This window comes from Zootoca vivipara, chromosome 1 (assembly GCF_963506605.1).
Source record: "Zootoca vivipara chromosome 1, rZooViv1.1, whole genome shotgun sequence".
Lineage (NCBI taxonomy): Eukaryota > Metazoa > Chordata > Lepidosauria > Squamata > Lacertidae > Zootoca > Zootoca vivipara.
In genome coordinates, this window is record NC_083276.1 from 91,677,554 (window position 1) to 91,696,568 (window position 19,015).

The 19,015-nt window shown below is 43.1% G+C and overlaps 1 protein-coding gene across 8 annotated transcripts in view; it reads right to left on the reverse strand.

Annotated features, from left to right (window-relative positions):
• The window catches only part of ADCY5 (adenylate cyclase 5), a 191,707-nt gene that overhangs the window by 160,803 nt on the left and 11,889 nt on the right, over positions 1–19,015 (reverse strand). The window contains exon 1 of one of the 8 annotated variants that reach the window (XM_035129017.2): positions 12,282–17,836. The exons of the other annotated variants lie outside the window; for them this stretch is intronic. The gene's annotated coding sequence lies outside the window, so the exon portion shown is untranslated. Of the gene's footprint in view, positions 1–12,281; positions 17,837–19,015 lie in introns of those variants that run through there. 8 annotated transcript variants of the gene reach the window in all.

Genomic DNA, 19,015 nt, shown 5'->3' on the forward strand with positions numbered 1-19,015 from the left:
GTGACAATATCAATACAGGTGCAAGAGCAAAGCAAGCAACACATTTGCATTGCCATTTTTGCTGTCATTAATTTATTATTCAGGGACTGACATCTTCTGGTTAGAATGGATTGGGTTCTTGTATTATTTTTTCTCATGAGAAAGCTGAATAATTCTTACTTTCAAATGTAAAAAAACCATCATACCCATACAACACATTCTCATATAAGCAATTCAGATACCAGTTTCCTCCAACTGATACAAGAGGTGCACAACATCTCAGGTAATAAGCACTTAAAAATAGAGCCTGAATTTCCACTGACTAGGACACAACATTTACAAATCTTGTCAATGGATTTTTCCTTCATTTCCTTCAGTGACATGGTTGGTCACACAAATCTCATATTTAATAGCCAAAAGGCAAATGAAAAGCAAAGATAAATGTCTTGCCTATTTTCAGCATGATATCAGATACAGTCAGTTTGAAAGGACACAATTCACTTGAAAAAATAATCTAGGGCCAGTCAAAATACAGAGTACTCATTTCTAGCAAATCTGGGCAATGGAGAATCTCAAAGGGAGTTTCAGAGATGAGACTGATCACTATCAGCACTTCAAAGTGAGTCATATAACAATCACTTTGTCTAAGAAACATTCTAAGAGGAAAGCTACACAGATCTCCCTGCCTCAAGGGCCCATTTCCACCTAACCTAGAGGGTGGGGCCCAGACTCACCCTGAACCATAGCTGTCAACTTTCGGATTTGAAAATAAGGGATCAGCAGCCTCAACTGTCCAGGGGACAGTCTACGGCAGGGGGCAGCAAACTTTTTCAACAGGGGGCCAGTCCACCGTCCCTCAGACCTTGTGGGGGGGGCCAGACTATATTTTGGGGGGGAAATATGAACGAATTCCTATGCCCCAGAAATAACCCAGAGATGCATTTTAAATAAAAGGACACATTCTACTCATGTAAAAACATGCTGATTCTCGGACCGTCCATGGGCCAGATTTAGAAGACGATTGGGCGGAATCCGGCCCCCGGGCCTTAATTTGGGGACCCCTGATCTATGGTATATCTAACAATCCAGAATAGCAGTGGGAAACGGCGCTGGAATAAGGGAATTTCCAGCAAAAAAGGGAAGGTTGACAGCTATGCCCTGAAGAGCTATAAGAGGCTCCCAGGAGGCTGGAGGGAGATTGCTGCTGCCTTGAGTGCTGGAAGGAAGACCATTTTTATTACTATTATTATCTCTATAAAGCTTGCAAAGCTGTCCATCTGGCTGATTCTGATCATTGCTAACAATGCAGTTGCTATTTAACCCGTGTAGCGGTCTAAGCAGATTTAGTCACATGGGAAAGATTGTGTCTGTTGTCCCTGACTACACCATAAACATTTTTTCTCGAAAAATCAAAAGTTGGTCTTATGCTGTAACTGAAAGCTACAGTCAACTGCTTCTTCCTTTGGTTAGAACCACCTCATGAGAAGATTGGACTGGCTAACCTACTGTTCAGAATCTTCTGAATGACAACTCAGCCAGTCACATTTCTGCCCTTACATCCCTATCTTCTGGGGAAATAATAAACTCCAAATATTTTGCTTTCCATCAGGAATTTTGCAACTGTTTTCAGCAGAGCCCAAAGCAGAACAGATATATTAAAGGCCACTTTTTCTGTGTAATCCAAGGATATGGAAAACGTAATTTGACTTTTGCAACAGAACGGCATTTATTTTGTAAAATTTATATATCACCTGATTGCAAAAAAAGAAAGCAACAAAGAAATTATTTATTTAGTTATTTATACCCCGCCCATCTGGCAGGGTTTCCCCCGCCACTCTGGGCGGCTTCCAACAAATACCAAAATACATTAAAATATCACAGATTAAAAACTTCCCTAAACAGGGCTGCCTTTAGATGTTTAGACCTCCAATGGAAGGGCGTTCCACAGGGCGGGAGCCACTACCGAAAGGCCTCAAATCCACATTAACAATGAGCACCTAGACCAGGCATCCCCAAACTTCGGCCCTCCAGATGTTTTGGACTACAATTCCCATCTTCCCCGACCACTGGTCTTGTTAGCTAGGGATCATGGGAGTTGTAGGCCAAAACATCTGGAGGGCCGCAGTTTGGGGATGCCTGACCTAGACAGTACAATTAACAGGCATGCAGGTCACTTGATCATGGTCTATTGCAGTACAGTGAAATTGTTCTATGGAAATTACAGCAACTATTTCTTAATTCATTTCTATATGTATAAATTAGCTCATACAAGTTTTATACAAATCTGTGTTTTCCTCTTTTGTCTTTTTTCAGTGATGCATTTCCTTTGTGTGGGGTGGGGGTGGGGTGGCAGGAGAACATCCTGGTTATCAAACAACAGGTGATTTGCACATGAATAACAAGATTCATGAACTCATGAACTTAGCATGTAAATGAAAGTACAGACAAACCTAACGCCTGTATTGGGAAAGCCAAGCCAAGCAAAACCCAATATGAAGGAATCCCTGAGGCAGGCTCTTATAGGGCCTTGCTACTTTACACAATGTTGTGTAATGAGATGCAATTATTTTCACAATGCCTAGGTGTCCGTCACAAAACAGTATAATCTCTACAGATAGATACAAATCCCTAGATAGATACAAATACATGGGACAGATAGATACAAATACATGGGAACTGCCTGAAGCCTGATAAAAGGAGGGAATTCAGAACAGCCTTGTAATTTAAATGTGCTCAATCAAGGGACACAGACAGGAGATAATGCCTGTGGCATCACGTTGTGTTTCCTTCCCATTCCCCATTACTGTGCTATTCTCTCTCCCAATCCTGAAATGGTTGCTTCACTCAGGGTAACTGAATGCATAATATAATGCAGATTGTATTTACTGAACTTAATTTTCTCATCACTCTTGTGACAGAGAGGTTAGAGCCCGAATGCATTATCTCCTGACACACAGCCTACTGTCATTTAGAATTCACAAGAGGGCCCAAGCTAAGCCACAAACTGGGTCAAGGCCTCAATTAGGGAAAGGATAATGAATGATTAAACCCAGAAGGGTATGTATATCTCAAAGTTCTGACAGAAATGATCTCACTATGCTAGCTCCACAATTTGTAGCAGCCTTTCTTGTTTCCCTTAATTGTGGTTGTGCTGAGGAAAAAATATTTTGATCGCTGTACAGGCATAACTGCAAATAGTTAGGTCAGATCATCTCAAGTCTGCTGAAACTCAAAACCAACATCCTTTTTGACAGAACTTTAAAGCAAGGATATTCAATTATGTCCTTAAGACTGGCAGATACCAGAGGAGAAAACAGGCAATTGCTGCTGAAGTGTTTCTCCTCCCAAACTCTTTTAACTCTAACCGTTTTTGTTCCATGCTGTTTTGACCATGGTCTCAGAAGATCATTTGCTGTATTTTGCAAACCCAATAGCAGCTGCTGATACTGTGTGCATAGGAACATACTGTAGGAAGCTGCCTTATACTGTATACTGAGTCAGATCATGGTTGCATCCAGCTCAATACTGTCTGCACTAACTGGAAGTGGCTTTTCCAGGCTTTCAGGTAGGGGTTTCTCCCAACCCTACCTGGAAATGCTGGAGACTGAACCTGGAACATTCTGCATCCAAAGAAGTTGCTCTACACCAAAATTAAGGCACCTGACTTCTCATGAAAAGAAAAAAAGCCCCTTGAGCAACTTCTCAGATATATTCTTTAAATAAGTTATTATAATAATAATTCAATTACTTACAGCTTTTATAGATGTATTCTATATGATTTTTTAAAAGGACCGAATAGCTTTCAAACCAAGCTCAAGGTAAACCCAGCCACCACCACCCCATGTTTTAGAAGGTCCAAATGCACATTTGCACATGCTCATCACCAAGAACTGCTTTCCATTTTGTTACATAATCAAATAATATAAGAAGTTCTGCAAAATCCTTTAATCCCCACTGAAATTGTGGCCTGTGGAATTAAACTGTCACAAGTAGTGTGTGACAAAAAGTATAAATTCTAATTGCTTTGGACAACCTACAATTGCTTTGGACAACCTACAAGATGATACTCAGAAACATTTAATTAAGGTGATAAGGACAACTCTGTTGTAAATCAACACCCATCTTATATAATGTGGAAATTATGTGCCATACTGTACAGTGCTATAATGTCCATTCTTTTGACTTGTTTTTCCAGTGCTTAACTTTCCTTAATGACCATTCATTAACATGTTGCCAGAGGATAATTTTAAAAAATGTAGTATAAACACCAACAATTGGGAAACACTTGCCTGCAAGTGCTCCAGTTGGAGAACAGCCTTTACCAAAGGTGTCATGGGCTTTGAAGACACTCGGAACTCAGGACGCAAGGGAGAAATGTGCTAAGAGGAAGGCATGCTTGACAAATCCACACCGTGATCAACTCCCGCACGGAAACCAATGTCCCCACTGTGGAAGGACATGTGGATTCAGAATAGGCCTCCAGAGTCACCTACGGACTTATTGTTAAAACCGTGTTTATGGAAAACAATCTTACTCGGCTACGAGTGATCGCCGAAGAAGAAGATCAGTATCTGTGATTCAACTCCTACTTAGAGCCTCTCAGTTTGCATTTATGCTCCTTGTCTTAATAGAAGATTCCAGATTCACCACCCGGGATTTCAAATTACAGGGTGTCAGATTATAGGGCTGGCAGATATTCTGTCCAAGATTCCCAAGAGCTGTTGTCAGTTTGAATAGGTAGTAGTGAACTAGATACATACAAAGAAGCTTCTTATATTCACACTTTCACAGACCCTTAAATACAGAAGAGCATGTTGACAAAATCATAGTATTTTCATATGGCTCAAGGACCAGCTCACAAGAACAACCTATGATAAATCTTTCTTAGATTTACAGGTGACTGTGTGATAAAACTTTTGGTTCAACAATAATGTGTTGACATCTTATTCTTTTGTAGCTAGTCTACAATAGGACTGCTATTGCCTCATTTTGTTTTCTCGATGTGTAGAAAAATGTTTTCCATTTTCAGCAACGTTTAGCTCTCATTTCAAATACACCCACGTTATTTTAATACTGCGCTTTTCAACACCATTCTTTGCCCTTCCCTTCCTTGCCCTTATTTGTCCTTCTCTCCCTTTAATTTAGTTGGATCTGGCAACTCACAGAAATTTGTCATCTCCCTTTAATCTGATTGGATGTGGGAACCCACAGATTTTGTCATCTCCCTTTAATCCGATTGGGATGTGGGAACCCACAGTATTTTGTCAATGATAGCAGTGTACATTACATGATTAACATAATCATAAACAACATAACATAATTACTTTTAAAAATCACCTGAGTTGCCAGAGTCAAATGGAACAAAGTGACACTACTGCAAGAAATAAAGCAGTAAACACAGGGAAGAATGGTGCTGAGAAGCAGCTGCAACTTGTTTCTGCATCATCAAAAAAATGCAAAGGTTTGGGGATATATTTGGGGAAGTAGTTTGTTTTGTGGTATCAAATACTGTATGCCCATTTTGAATGACCAAATCTAGTGACTATTCTACACAGCCTCTGATAACACCCTTCTCATTTTACAGATAGGAAAGCAAGGCTGAATGTCCTGTAACCAAGCCAGGATTTGAGTACATTCTCCAACATAAACACTCTAAACAGAGGACTCAGCCAGCCATCATGTCACCTTTCATGTCACCATAAGTTATGTACAGTCGTACCTTGGATACAGAACGCCTTGGTACTCGGACATTTTGACTCCCAAACACCACAAACCCAAAAGTGTGTGTTCCCATTTGCAAACGTTCTTTGGAACCTGAACGTTTGACGGGGCTTCTGTGGCTTCCAATTGGCTGCAGGAGCTTCTTGCAGCCAATCAAAAGTTGCGCTTTGGTTTCCAAATGTTTTGGAAGTCGAATGGACTTCCAAAGCTGATTCCGTTCGTCTTCCAAGGTACGACTATCTATCCCAGTGCTTTCATGAAAGGAAACCATCAAGAGAGAAAGAACACAGCAAGAAAAGGAGAGAAGGAGTCACTTACCCAGCTGCGCATTGCTGGGCAGAGGCCTAAGGGCTGTAGGATTTCAGGGTGGATGGTGTAAGTCAGGCATCCCCCAAACTGCGGCCCTCCAGATGTTTTGGCCTACAACTCTCATGATCCCTAGTTAACAGGACCAGTGGTCGGGGAAGATGGGAATTGTAGTCCAAAACATCTGGAGGGCCGAAGTTTGGGGATGCCTGGTGTAAGTGAACAGAAAAAAAGTGTCAGTTTTGCCAGCGGCTTGACAAGCAGAGAAGCAAGGGGCAGAACACAATATGGGCTGAATGGGAGAAGCTGCAACAAAGAGACACACTTCTAAATGGTGCACTTATGGAGGGGGGCTGGGCCCACTTATGATGTGAATGCTCTGCAATCCCTTCATCTAAGTTCAGGTTGTGTGTATGTATAAATAAACCATGTACTGTGTCATAAAGACACCATAGCCTCTGTTGTGCCCCATTGTCCCAGGACCTGGAGGTAAATGGGGAAAATCTGGCTTGGCGGAAAGCCAATCAGTCCCTCCTGTGATGGTTTAAATCGTAAAGGGACACTGCATCTTGTAGTTTAAATTATCCTTTCTGGGTAGGTGGGGGACTTGGAAGCACATCTAAAGGCATGTCTTATCCAAGCCCAATTTTTTTCTACTTTAGCACCCAGGTTGAATGGCAGACAACTCCCTTAAGGCTAACTTCCAGCCATAGTCCGTTGAGACACTGCACTTGGCAGACCTCTCTTCTAAGGGAGCAAAATGGCAGCATGAGATGTGCATCACTCAGGGGACCTTTACCAAAGAAACCTTGCCCTTCCCTATTTGGACTCTTACCATATCCACAGACAAAGGACTGACTTGTCAGATACAGGGAATTTCATTCCCCTATTTTAAAGAGTTGAGTGCTTTTTGCTTTTTTCCCTTTAAGTGCAAATTTAATATAGCTGATGAGCAAAAACATACCTAGCTAGAATTCAGGTAATAAGTTGACTTTATAGAGGAAATTCTAAAAGGAGACCTTGCTTATGCCCTCAGTGTCCATGGAAACAATAAGCATGATCCAGTTTAACACAGATCTGGGAAGAAGTGCCAAAAGAGATTGTAGACAATGTTTCATTGTGTCTCATAGAATGTAGTTTTGTTAAAGGCCTTCACTGTGATCTGCAAGATGGCATGTAGACTCATGAGTATAGATGGACAATACTCACGTATTCCACTAAAGCTATCAACACAACATTAGCATTCAGTAACATGCAGTCCTCTGTAACTCATATCTTAAAATAGCTGCCTGTCCCCGAGAGGATTCCAGAGGTTGCCAACTTAAAAGAGGCAGAATAGAAGGAATATAAATAATAAACAGTGGTACCAATCTTTTCTTAAGGGCACCAGCCAAATGTTAAGGTCACCAGCTCTTTGGAGGCTAGGTCAGAAACAAGTGTGACTAAATTAGAGATCTAGATAACCCTGTAGAATTCTATGATTCTAAAACATACTTTTCCGGGATATTTCATCAAACCAGTGATCCAGCCACAACTTTCCTGCCATTAGGTGAGCCCCACAATGTTTTCGTTTTAAATCACTTCAACAAAACAGCCAGCTTCCCTGAGTAGCAGAAAAACAGATGGCAGCATCACATAAAGTGTTAGGTAAATTAAATTAGTATATTCAAAATAGCTCCTTCCTTTGAGACCCTCCTTCAATTATACTCATTTAGAGATAAGAAGAGACAGACATTAAGAAACCAGAATACACCTGGGTTGTTTGCACTTGCTTTACTAATTGCCAGACTGGGATAATAAATAGCTCTTAAGTGCACCACAAGAGAAACCTGGAATTACTGTTACCCTATGTAGAAAGTTGAACAAGTGTTGACAGTCCAGTCTCATGATACTGGCATTTCTAATTTTACCAAACAGTTCAGAATGCGGGTCTGGCTGGCTAAACTGTGCTGCAAAACACTGCTGTTCTGTAGGCCAGCTAGAGAGAAATAAGGGAAGAGCAATAGCTCAGTGGTACAACATATACCAGGGTTCAGCAAACTTTTTCAGAAGAGGGCCAGTCCACTGTCCCTCAGACCTTGAGGGGGCCAAACTATTTTTTTTGGGGGGGGGGAATGAACGAATTCCTATGCCCCACAAATAACCCAGAGATGCATTTTAAATACTGGTAAAAGCACACATTCTACTCATGTAAAAACACCAGGCAGGCCACACAAATAACCCAGACATGCATTTTAAATAAAAGGACATGTTCTACTACCGTCCACAGGCCGGATTGAGAAGGTGATTGGGCTGGATCCTGCCCCCGGGCCTTAGTTTGCCTACCCATGGCATGGAGAAGATTACAGGTTCAATCACCTGCATCTCCAGGTAGGGCAGGGGCAGACTCTATTCTAAAACCCGGGAGAGCCACTGCAAGGCAATGTAGGCAATTGCACTAGATCAGGGATGTCCAACCAGTCGATCATGATCAACAGGTTGATCCCTGGATGTCTGCTGTCAATCGTGTGCTCCCTAGCAATTGCTCTCCAAATATAGCAATGCATTTAATGTCTCTGCCTCCCGGCATTTTCTCTCTGTTTCTCTTTTCTTTGTGGCAGCAAGATCTGATACGGAAGCTGGCTAAATCACAGTGTCGCAGTTTTTGGTGAGCAGTTCCCCCCTCCCTTAATTATCATAACTAGTTTTGTTTCCCCCACCCCCAAATAAAGCTTAACAACTTTGATTTTGCCCCCCCTTTCCCCCTCCATGGGTAGATCACTGCCAGTGTTTTTATACTGGGAGTAGATCGCAGTCTCTTAGGAGTTGGACGTGCCTGAACTAGATGAAGCAATCGGTCAACTGATTAAAACTACTGTATATTCAACAGTATGGGGTATATTCAACAGAATGGGTAAATACGAACAACCATTTATTAACTACCATAGTGCCTTGCCAAGGAGTGGCAATAAGTTTAAGACTCCCCTACTTGCTTAGATTCCACTCTCCACCTGGCAAGATAATGCCAAGATACTGTCTAAAAAGAATCTCTTACACAAACTCAACCCAAATCTATAACACCTGTGCATGAATCATAGAATCAGAGTTGGAAGAGACCACAAGGGCCATCCAGTCCAACCCCCTGCCAAGCAGGAAACACCATCAAAGCATTCTTGACATATGGCTGTCAAGCCTCTGCTTAAAGACCTCCAAAGAAGGAGACTCCACCACACTTCTTGGCAGCAAATTCCACTGTCGAACAGCTCTTACTATCAGGAAGTTCTTCCTGAATGAAATGACCCCAATTGATAACTGATATTATTATTTCATTTAGATACGCCTAATTATGCATTGATGTAAGTGTGGCATATCAACTTATGTTGCAAACATTTCCACACAACCACACCCCAATTTTGGCTTCACAACAACCTTGTGAAATAGGGAAATAGTGCCTGAATCTAGGTCTCCAAAATATGTAGGACAGAGCAGTCAGTCTACACTGCACAGGTTCCCACTGTGGCAGCCTCACATTATGTTTACTAGAAAGTCAAGGTTGATGTTCAAGGGATTTTTCAGTCTTACATTACATTTATGAATTGGATCGTTTTACTTGTCCAGTTCAGCCACATCATTCTGGATAGACCAAACGCCATATGAATAAGACAGCTTTAACTGTAAGCACACACACAGTATGGTGATTTAAGATGTCTTTCTCAGAAAAAAAACCAAGGCAACAACATTGTGAGATATATAGATACTAAAGCTAATAAAAAATATTTTCAAATCTCATGGGGTCGGAGAGAACTCCACAGGCTCATGATCCATTTCAGGGCTCAATACAAGTTTCTGGTACTCACCTATGAAGGCCCACATGGTTTAGGAACAATGGACCTCCAAGGACATCCTCTCCTAAATCAACCTACACATGGACCCAAGTCACCTGCCCATTACATCCTCTTCCTCCAGTGGCAACCAGGGACTGGACATTTTTTATTGTGGGACTCTTTGCATTGGGAATTCTTTGCATTGGGAAGCTTGTTTGGCACCTATGCAGTTATCCTTTTGGCACCAGGCAAAGTCCTTTTACATTATTCCAGGCTTAAGCTTCTTGATCCCACTTTTAATTGTGGTCCCTGTCATTTTATTTTTTTAGATGGTTATTTTATCTGGAAACTAATGTCGAAGGGCAGTACACAAATGTATCAATCTGTAAACAAACATGTGCTTGAATCTCTCTGCACTTAAGTCAGCAGGATTTTAAAGTGCTGAGATACATCTGGATCAGTAAATAAGAGCTACTCATTAATATTCAGTGTTGATTAATATATTAAAAGGGAGTACTACATAGAGTGGGAAGGCCAGAGTCTACCTTCCATACACAACAGCATCACTCTGGAAAAAAGAAAATATCAGAGGTGGACTTCCCCTTAAAAGCTGCTGCTCATTTAAACATGGAACTCATTATTGCTCTGTCTTCTCACAAAATCCCCAAACCCCAAGGCAAGCTTTGGGCACCTGGGGAGAAATAATGAAACTAGCCGTGTAATATCTCTGACTGCCTGGTTTTGACAGAAGGATTTAATTATAAGCCAGACAGAGACTACAGGGTGTAAAGGTAGAAACGCAAATTAAAGTTCTGACAAATCTAATGCCAGGTCAGAGAGAAGTGCACAGTACAATTATAATCAAGGGCATCTAACTAAATTCACTTTTGTAAACAAAAGAAACCTGACTGATTTTGGCGTACATAATATAATTGCTAAATAAACAAGGGATTCCTGCTTCAAAGCCATCCAGTAGTCAAGCAGGCAGCCAAACACCAGGCAAGGATGGCTTGTACCTTCAAAAAATGAGGATGCTAACCCTACCCTGCACCAATTTATACCAATTGCATCTTGCCTCAACTTCAGCACAGAGCCACTCCTATCTGCTCCATCACAAGGAAACACCTCTCTTTAGCCATAATAGCAAAATGTTCAGGAGTACCGTAGCATGCCTTTGAATACCAGGGATTGTGGGAAGGTGGGAGGTTGCAGAGAGTCTCACTAGACCAGGCATCCCCAAACTTTGACCCTCCAGATGTTTTGGACTACAATTCCCATCATCCCTGACCACTGGTCCTGTTAGCTAGGGATCATGGGAGTCGTAGGCCAAAACATCTGGAGGGCCGCAGTTTGGGGATGCCTGCACTAGACAAAGACACAGAAAAGGTATTTGAAACAATAAAATGAGTTTACAGTTTAAAAACAGTTCCATGGCTCATGAGCTTCTCTGCAGTCTTCAGTTTCTGGGAGTGCACATGGAAAAGACATGCAATGTCAAGAGGCAGCATCATTGCCCAAAGACATTCTGAACCTGGAAACATGGCAAGAAGGATGTGGCAGGGAGGATGTTGAGAGCCTTGTAGTGTCTTGGAGCCACTACAAGCTGGAAAAAGGGAAGTGGAACCCTCAGTCACCTTGTCTAAAATTAGGATAAAAGCTGCCACCACCAAATTTTTCATAAAATAAATAAATCCTCCCTTCCCTTCACACACATAGCTAAGAAGATTTAGAAAAAGGAAAAAGAATTGTGGGGAGATGAGAGCGATAGGATAAAAACAACAGTGGAAGAGAGAGCAGTGTTTTCCTTCATTCCAGCAGCAGCTCCCTAGCCAAGAGGCCTGAGCTGCATCATAGCCGAGAACGAAGTAGCCAGAGACAGATATGAGAAATTAATCACTCATCTGTAATTCACTCGCTCCTCAGTAACTCAGTACTTCATCCTCTCTCTTTTCTAGTACTGTAGACCTCAGTGTTCTAAGTAAAAAAAAGTAGATCCTGCATTTGCAAGTGTGCCCATCCCTAGTTTAGATATAGCCACCTGAGCTGTTTCTCTTGCTTGTTGAATTATTGTACTGTAGTCATAATTCTGGTGTTGAATAATTATCCATCAAAGATCCCTAGTGCATCCTGTCTCCCCCTGCTCCCCCCCTTAAGTGAGGGAATGACTATTAAACCAGCTGAAGTAGCTGAATACCTCTGTAGAGGAAACCATTTTCTCAGTCCTGTAGACATTTCTCTCTTCAATATTTCTGAGAGGTGACTGGTTCATGGAAGCATAGAGGCTACTTCGGTAGCAGGTTAACAACCTGCTGCTTGCATTATCTGAGAGATACAGCTCTACCCAACACTTCAGTCATTTCTGCTTTCCAACTGAGCTATGCTTCTATTTGCTTTAGCAGCACTCTGTTTTATAAGGCAGCGATCTTAGACAAGCAATAGCACAACAGATTATACAACCTTTGAAATCCCTACCTTTCCTCCCAGATTACAGTTCTATATTTCTGAGTACAGTAGCTTGAAGGTGACAGGAGCCTGCTTTAAAAAGAAGAAGAAGTCTTGTATTCAGGAGTGTTGCAAAAGCTGGATAATAGCAGATTCCATAGTTGTCATCCTGAGATGACAAAGCAAATAGCAATCTAGGAAACGCTTAAACAAAATAAGAAAGCATGCATATGTAATACATACATGCATACATTATTCCAAAGAGGAAGACGAGAAAGCTTATCTCACCTCTCCAATGCTGGTTCTTTATGTATGCCAGCTGAAAAAAAACTGTTACAAAAAGTTCATGTAACATTGTCAGAGACTCTTCTCTATCACTTCCTAGACGTGACATCGCAGATAGAGAATACTAACAACAGGCAAGATGGAACAAATCATTTGCCCAGCTGCCTTCATTGGGAACAGGATATCTGTTTTAAACAGAGAATGCTCATTTCCCCTCTTTAATTATCACTGTTTTTGTCTCTTCATTTCAGACTAATATACTGCAAATTGTACATTACAAAGGAGTTCAACACTTCTCTATGACTTCGGGCACTCTTGCAGGTTTCAGAAGTTTGTGGGGTAAGCCAAAGAATTCCCACTATCTGTTGCAAAAAGAAACAAGTCATGTGCCAACTAAAAACCATGGCAGACAGATCTGCAAGGGTTGCAAAAAAAATAAAATAAAAATTAAATGGAGGGGGAAATTACTAAAAACTGCCTTGCTCCTTGAAGACAATATAGAATATTGTTACAAAAGTTGGGTGCCACCCCCACTCTCTGCAAGACTCTGTGGGGGTCCAGGCACTCACCCAGGGTCTGTGTTTCCTTGGAGAATTGAGACAGTGAAGACTGTTGTAGTTTTAAAACAATATGGTTTTTTCACCTTCAGTCTGCATGGAGGGAGTCCAGATCTTACAGCATGGTCATTTCAGTGGGGCTTGTCCCCCACAGCAGTGCAACCCTGGAGCAGTGGGGAAGCTGCATGCTCTGGCACCAGGGGCGGAGAGTGGGCAGGGGCATGGCTGATGTGTGTCCTGTGGGGTGTGGCGCACCGTTCGCAGGGGTGTGACATCCGGCCTGGTGGTGGGGGTGCATGATGTGTGTCTGGGGGGGGCAGCCACGATGGTATCCCCTCCCTGATGGTGCAGGGGGCAGTGTGCTCCCCCGCCCCCTGAGTTCCTCCGCCAGTGCCCTGGAGTCAATGGCATCTCTCCCAGCCAGCCTGCCCAAGATGATGTTGGCATTTTTACCCCTCCAATTGCAAGAATCACCTGATCGTTTGTTTTACTTTCATGTTAAGAGAAAGGAGGGGATAAATGGCTGCATGAGAACTGCTCTTCTCATGCATTTCTGTAGCGATTTGTAGTGACTGTTAGAAATAAATTAGGTATGCTTCAAAACCTCCACAGCTTTGCTTATGTTTTACTCTGCTGAGTTTTGGTGCTCACAATGAGCAGGTGTGAGTCCACTGCAGCAGGACCTGTTCTCTGGGAATGCTATGTCTATGTTCCTGTGATCAGAAGGTCAGTGAAGGTGCTCCAGTCGCCTAGCCCAGGGGTAAGCACCCTAAGGCCTATGGGCCGGATGCGGCCCAATCGCCTTCTAAATCCAGCCCGCGGGCGGTCCAGGAATCAGCGTGTTTTTACATGAGTAGAATGTGTGCTTTTGTTTATAATGCATCTCTGGGTTATTTGTGGGGCACAGGAATTCGTTCTTTTCTTTTTCAAAATATAGTCCGGCCCACTACATGGTCTGAGGGACAGTGGACCGGCCCACGGCTGGAAAAGGTTGCCGACCCCTGACCTAGCGCATGCACACGTTTAAGACTTGGGCTGAACAGGGCGTACTAACAGATGGATCCCACTCCTTCCCACCCCCCTTCTTCCCAACACACCCTGCTAAAGTTACAGGTAGGTAGCCATGTAGGTCTGAGTCGAAGCAAAATAAAAAAATTCCTTCAGTAGCACCTTAAAGACCAACTAAGTTTTTATTTTGGTATGAGCTTTCGTGTGCATGCACACTTCGTCAGATACACTGAAACAGAATCAACCAGACCCTTATGTATTTTCAGAGGGTGGGTGGGTGGGAATGGGTGATGGGCTGATAGGAGTGGTGAACCTGCTGATGGCTGTTAACGACTGCTGATGACTGCAATTGGTCCTGCGGGGGGGGGGGGAAGCAAGGGCTGAGGCACAAAAGAAAGCTAGATCATGCATAATGAGATAAGAATCCGATGTCTCTGTTCATCCCAGGTGGCTCCGTGGTTTTAAGCTTGGTAATGAGTCCCAATTCAGCAATTTCTCTTTCTTGTCTGTTTCTGAAATTTTTCTGTAATAAAACAGCTGCTTTGAGATCTTGTATAGAATGTCCTGGGAGATTGAAGTGTTCTCCTACTGGTTTCTCTGTCTTGTGGTTCCTGATGTCAGATTTATGTCCATTTATCCTTTGGCGTAGGGTTTGGCCTGTTTGTCCAATATAGAGAGCTGAAGGGCACTGTTGGCATTTGATGGCATACACAATGTTATACAATGAGCAATTAAATAGCCCTGAGATGGTATGTTGGATGTTGTTGGGGCCAGTAATGGTGTTGTCCGGGTGTATGTGGCAGCAAAGTTGGCATCCAGCATTGATCAGCCATTAAACAAAGAGTACACTGCCTTCCCATGTGCATTTTAACATTTTGCAGAGGATGGCGTCTAAAAAGAAGTCTAGAAAAAGATGTAAATGCGCCAGCATGAGTTGTTCTCTTTCCTCCTATAGGGAAAAGACTTGATCTGAATGTTATTATAAACTTATCATGCTTGAAGGGGCAGATGAAGAGTAACAGCTTCCCAGCTTTTTGGACCTATTTTACAAATAACTTTTGGGGGAGCCCACATTTCTGCTCTCCTGATCTTTCATACAACCTTTAGCTGACATGGTTACTGTATTTTACTCCCTGTCCCATCAGCACCTTCCCTGAAGGCATGATGGCTTAAGTGCAGGGTGATCCAGCTTTATATACTAAGCGAGGCACGGGGATTTGGGAAGCAGGCCCGAGACTCTGGCAGGTCCTAGAACCCTCTCACCTCCTCCTTAAAGCTGGGAAAGTGCTAACTAGATTTTGGAAAGGGCACTGTGAGAGCCCTCAAACCCAGCACTTTGCTTAGCTGGATTTGGAAAGGCTGCACAAGGGCTGCGGGGCGGGGGGCAGGAATCAAGTGTTTCAGAGGGCCAGGAAAAGAGGCCTCAATGACTGCATGCGGCTCTTCGATCACATATCCGATTATCGTGGCTTAGTGGGGGGTTTTGGAAGATGGAGAGTGGGTCTGTGCTTTTTGCATTTCATCAGGCAAGCATGTTTGCTTCCAGGAGAGGCCTTAAATAGGCTACAAATAGGCACATAACCACATATATTGTGGTTATGTGGTTTTCTTATAAGAAAAATGTAGCCTATTTTTTTATTAACTGTATTCCAATCATCATGGAAAAGCCACTAAATTCTGATACATTCTGATACCTTGGGTTAATATTTTACAAATTTACAATCTTTTTAAACTCATTACTCACCAAAGATCCCAAGTCTCTCTCAATATAAAGGGAATATATACACTCCTCAAGTAACTTTTCCTATCTTGTTTCAATATGTTGCTTTTCTGCCTCTATAATCTAGTGCAACAGGTTTTGGTAAGTCGCAGTCGATCACTGGGTCCCTTTTCTTAGCGGTGTTAAAATAGAATCCTGCCCCGCCCCCTTGCCCCATGCTCCATTACTGCACGATCTTCAGAACAGAATGAGTTTTGCAGTGAGGCTGATTGTTTCATTAGTGACAATTAGGCATGCGACTTTTCTCCCTTAAAAAAGCTCAACAGCTTTGCCTGAAACCCCCCCCCCCCAAATACAGGACTTTCTATCCTAAAAAAAAGCTCAACAACTTTGACCTGAAACACCCACACACCCACCGAAAAAAAGGGCTAGATCACTGCCAGTTTTTTATTCTGCGAGTAGATCGCCGTCTCATAGGAGTTGGCCGCCGCTGATGTAGTGAAACATTCTCAGTGTTCTTGCTTTCTTATATTTCACTTTTTGTCTGTGATCTACCTTAAGCAGCTAATAGCTATAGCCAATGTAATAATTTCATCTGTTGTACTATAATCATTGTTTATTTTGAATCATGTTTTCACTGTTTTAAATAGGTATCTACAATATTTCACCACTTTTCTGTTGTATTTAGGGGGTACTCTCATTTTCCTACTCATATTGAAATACTGCCCCTCAATGAGGCCAAACTTGGATTCACAAAATGTTTAGCGGAATGAGTACCCCTGCTTCCCCCCCCCCCAAAAAAGCATTGTATTTAAGAAATGTTAAGCTCTCTTTTAGTTGTGGCTCTAGCTTTTGGTCACTGTCCATATTCCCAATAGAGCAAATACAGACCGAATTAAAAAAACAAACGATTTTTCACAATGCATTGTGGATAGCCAGGGTCTGAATCAGTTTCTGCAGTTGCAGTCAGCAAAAGTAGGGCATCTGTAATGCCCTGGGGAATTGCCATATATAACTGATGGGCTACATTTGGCTTGGTGGGTCACAAATCACACAAAAATGCCTATATGGAAAATATGAAGTCTGCATTTTTAAAGATTATTAAAATATGAACTATCACTTACTTAAAAAGGGAATCTGTGCAGTTCTAACCATTTATTTTGTCTTTTTAAAAAGGCTTAATTCTTTGACCATTAGCTGAATGATTCTATAGAATCTCATAATATGCCATTTCTCAATGGATTAACTTGTTCATATACATGCAGAGGCTTGTGGCACATTCACACATGTCACCACTTGATGCTGCAGCCATTAAGTGACCAACATTCATACACAAACACTTTGCAGATGCAGATACAAGACATGACACCACAGAAGACAAGCAGTCCTGTCTCTTGCCTAGATTCTCATGAACTTGTTAACATAGACCAGTTTTAGCACACCATCAGTACTGCAACCATGAAGTCCAACTGCTTGATAACTAGTCTAAATATTCAAATAAAATATCCTGCGTTAATTGCATGCCAAGCACAGTTAATGGCAGGTACTCAAGAAACCGTTGTTGCACTGACCAAGGCAAGGAAAAAATAACATTCCAGAAATGTTCCAGCTTTATAAAAGGACCCAGACAAGCTACGAATGATAACAAGTTTAAAGTCACTCCCAATTTACAAAGTAAAATAAGAAGGCAAATCATACTTGTTAGCTTAACTCATTTAAGCAATGCCCTGATGACTGAAGTGCACATTCCCCAAACAGTTGTATTGCTTCCCTCCGCCCTTGGTACTCTTATCCCAGCCAAGGGCGTAGCCAGGATCAAAACTGGGGGGGGGCAAGCCATGATCATTCAGGGGCGGGGCCACAAAGTGGGAACGTGGGCGGGGCTACAGGGCCAGCTGGCCTGACGACATCGTGGTGGCAGCAGCGGCGGCAGCGGCCACCTTGTGCTTCTGGGGCTGGCAACGGCGGCGGCTACCCTGCTTGGCTGGAGAGGACGGGAGGGTCGGGCAGGCAAGAGGGGGTGACAGGGTGGGCGAGGGCAAGGCAAGGCACGGCCGCAGTCACGACGGCTCCGAGGCGTTGCTGCATATCAGCATAATATTTCAACCATGTTGTGGGTTCAAGCCCCACCTTAGGAAAAAATTCCTGCATTGCAGGGGGTTGGACTAGATGACCCTTGTGGTCCCTTCCGACTACAATTCTATGATTCTATTGATATATTGCCATAGCATATGCATCATTCTGCTTTCTTGAATTGTCCTACTCCTAGGCATAGCAGCCAACTCCTAGAGGCCTAGGTGCCCTCCCCCCCCAATTACTAGTAAATACCGTATGTGAAAGAGTCATCCCCCCCATGTTGATGGGCTTTCTATGTGGGGCTTATCTGCCCCCCCCATATTTTATTAAGAATGGAAGAGGGAGGGAAGGAAGGAAGAAATAGAGAGAGGGATAACTCATATTTGTGGGTGCCTCTGGGTGACGCTGTGATGCTGGAACTCTGCAGCAAGAGGACGGGAGGGTCGGGCAGGCGAGAGGGGGTGGCAGGGCGGGTGAGGGCGAGGGAAGGCACGGCCGCAGTCACGACAGCTCCGAGGCGTTGCTGCATATCAGCATAATATTTCAACCATGTTGTGGGTTCAAGCCCCACCTTGGGGGAAAAATCCTGCATTGCAGGGGGTTGGACTAGATGACCCTTGTGGTCCCTTCCGACTACAATTCTATGATTCCATTGATATATTACCATAGCATATGCATCATTCTGCTTTCTTGAATTGTCCAACTCCTAGGCATAGTAGCCAAATCCTAGAGGCCTAGGTGCCTCTCCCCCCCCCCCAATTACTGGTAAATACCGTATTTGAAAGAGTCACCCCCCCCCCATTTTGATGGGCTTTCTATGTGGGGCTTATCTGCCCCCCCAGTATTTTATTAAGGATGGAAGAGGGAGGGAAGGAAGGAATAATAGAGAGAGGGATACCTCATATTTGTGGGTGCCTCTGGGTGATGCTGTGAAGCTGGAACTCTGCAGCAAGAGGATGGGAGGGTCGGGCAGGGGAGAGGGGGTGGCAGGGCAGGCGAGGGCGAGGCAAGACAGGGCCGCAGTCTCGATGGCTCCGAGGCGTTGCTGCATATCAGCATAATATTTCAACCATGTTGTGGGTTCAAGCCCCACATTGGGGAAAAATTCCTGCATTGCA